The following is a 3,355-nucleotide window of genomic DNA, read 5'->3' as shown; positions in this document are numbered from 1 at the left end:
CCTGAAATCAATGCCCACCACTAGAAAACATCCTATTTGTGTACATTTTAAATATATGATTTATATTTATATGTATATGTTGATTCCATATTGCATTCAGTGTAGTTACTTATTTTATTTTTGTTTTATTCATGTATTGACTACTCATTTTGTTGACTATTATGACACATAGAACAGTGATTCCATTGATTACATAGGATATAGGTTTGCATATGTATTGCACATCCTTCCTGACACCCAGGACTTTACAAGAAAAGGAAAACATATGTCACCATCAGCTTCTTACTACACAATTCATTTTTTGGGAGTGCTGGCATCTGAACTCACAGCCTACAAGGACCAATTCATGAATGAGTGAGTGTCAGCCTGCCATCCTGTGTCAAATTGAGCTGACAGGCAGTTCCGAGTACCTGAGATTGAGCTCCAGCGATTGACAAAATAAAAAAAGATTGACATGCCGATGGTAGTACACTAATAAATATATATCTTTATAGAGTGCCAGATATGTCTATACATTATTCAGTTATATAGACTACATTCCTACCAATTCTTGGGTATTTATAATGCTACATGTAGTTAATGTTATTGCTTTCATGCTTAACAAACTATTAAGTAAATCAATCAATATTCTTAAAATATTGCATTCTGTAAATAATAGTATTCTTTTAATGCTTCATAAATATTAAATAATATCAGTCTCCTGAAATGATGCTGTCTAATTTTATAGGAGCGTCATTCACCATCAACTCATTGATAATATTACCTTGTTATTCCCATGGGTGGGAACGAGTCTCTTAGTATCTCCTGCCATTGATTTGTGTCAGGACTGGGATTCGAAATCAGGGCCTACATTACCATGTGGACCTATGACTTCCTCAATAGTCTGACAACCTTCAGCAATCCAAGATGAAGTACCATTTGCAACAGTGTCATTCAGACCTAGGAGGGTAACCATGCAAGGGAAGAAGACATAAAAAGGCCATCTTGCTGCATTTTTTCTGTACATTTTTGCCACACAAGGCCTGGGGTCTAGGATCCCAGTATCTACTGTGGGTCCAGTGGCTGCACCCCAGCATAGGGTGATCAAAGCTGAGGCAGAGTTACCACAACCTGAGTTCAAGCCCCCTGCTGGGCAAAAAATAATTAAAAAAGATTAGCTTCCTGGCTTGCAATTCACCCCGTTTATTCTGCCAGGGTTTGGATTTGAACTCAGAGTCTGGGTAAATCTGCAGCACTGTGGAAGAAGGGGAAGCTCACCGTACTTGAAGATAAGAAAGTCAGGCCTGTACTCTAAGCCAAAATTCAAGCCCCAGCCTTGGAAAACATACTATTTATATACATTGTAAACACAGGATTTGTACTTACCTATGGATGTTCAGTCCATACAGGTTAGGTGTAGTTGTTCCTTGTACTTTTTGTTTTATTCATTTATTTACCATTGATTTTATTATGATGAAACCCCTTCCCTTTATTATATTGATGACAACCTATCATATGGAATCTAATCTAAATTTGTAGACGTGTTCTCCATCATGCCTGACACCCAAGACTCTCAGAGAAAAGGAAAAAATTTTCACACTTGGCTTCTTACTGCATGATAGAATTGTTGGTAGTGCTGGGATATGAACTCAGGGCCTAGCAGGACCAATTGGTGAATAGTTTAAGGTGAACACATCAGCCTGTGAGCAAGAAAGGTGTTAGGCCATTCCCAGGAACTGACATTGATCCTCAGGGTGGGCCACGATAGTCATAAATTAATAATTTAAACATAGGATCTATATTTACATATATGTGTGGACAGCATATTACGTTTGGAGTACTTTTTCTCCTTATTTTCTGTCTTATGTAAGTTTTGTGTATTTTACTGAGTAAGGTAACAGATATAACTCTGCTGACATGGATGACAACCTGTTCCTATAGGTATATGGTTGCCTATGCATTCTACATCCTAGTGGAAGACTGGGACTTACACAGGAGAGGAAAACATGCTTATCGACTGGCTTCTGACAACAGAATGAATCTTTTGTCAATGCTGGGATTTGAACTGAGGTCTGTGTAGCTCTTTTGCACTTTGGGGGAATGGAAATCTCACCATCCTTGAAGAATAGAATGTCAGGCCTGGTTCAGGGCCTGATATGAAGCCCCAGCACTGGACAAAATAACAAGCCCGCCTTTTGTAAACATAGGATCTCTCTTTACCTACAAGTGTGGTATGCATCTTGCATTCAGTGTAGTTTTTCTTTTTATTTTGTGTCTTATTCATGGATGTATTGTGTATTTTATTGAGTATGGTGATAGATATAACTATGCTGACATGGATAACAACCTATTTGAATGGCTATAGAGTTGTCTATATAGAATTCTCCATGCTTGCTAAGACCCAGGACTTTCACAGGAGAGGAAAACAGGTGGATCGATTAGCTTCTCAAATCTATGGTGAATCTTTTGGCAGTGCTGGAATTTGAACTCAAGCCCTAGCAGGCCCAATTGGTGAATGGGTCATGGTGAACACACCAGCCTATGAGGCACTAAGGAGGTAGACCATTCCCATGACCTGAGGTGAAGCCCTGGTGGGCGCCAATATAGTCATAAATTCATCATTTAAACAGAGGATCTATATTTCCATACATGGATGGGCAGCATCTTGCATTCAGTGTAGTCATTCTCTTTATTTGTGTCTTCTTCATTGATGTATTGTGTATTTTCTTTATTATAGGATGACAGATATAACTGTGGTGACCTGCATGACAACCTATTCCCATGAGTATAGAGTTGCCTATGCATTCTCCATCCTAGCTGAGACCCAGGACTTGCACAGCACAGGAAAACTGGTGCAATGACTGGCTTCTCACATCAGGGTGAATTTTGGCAGTGCTGGTATTTGAACTTTGGGCCTAGGAGGCCCAACTGCCCAATGGGTCCATGTGATCACACCAGACTGTGAGCCACTAAGGATCTGGTCCATTCCCAGGAACAAAGATCGAGCACCAGGGAGGCCACAATTGTTCTGAATGAATCATTTAAACATGGGATGTATATTCAAATCCGTATGTGGACTGCATTGTGCATTTAGTGTAGTTATTCTATTTTGTATGCTATTCATGGATGTATTGTGTATTTTCTTCAGTATATGATGACAGGTATAACTGGGCTCACATGATAACAACCGATTCCCATGGCCACAGAGTGGCTCATGCATTCTTCATCCTAGTTGAGACCCAGGACTTGCACAGGAAAGGAACACAGGTGCAACAATTGGCTTCTGACATCAGGATGAATCTTTTGGCACTGCTTGGATCTGAACTTGGGGACCAGCAGACCCAATTGACGAATGGGTCCCTGTGAGCACACCAGC

The sequence above is a fragment of the Dipodomys spectabilis genome, unplaced genomic scaffold (genome assembly GCF_019054845.1).
Source record: "Dipodomys spectabilis isolate Male_0828 unplaced genomic scaffold, ASM1905484v1 ptg000567l, whole genome shotgun sequence".
NCBI classification, from domain to species: domain Eukaryota; kingdom Metazoa; phylum Chordata; class Mammalia; order Rodentia; family Heteromyidae; genus Dipodomys; species Dipodomys spectabilis.
This window is presented reverse-complemented; position numbering follows the sequence as displayed.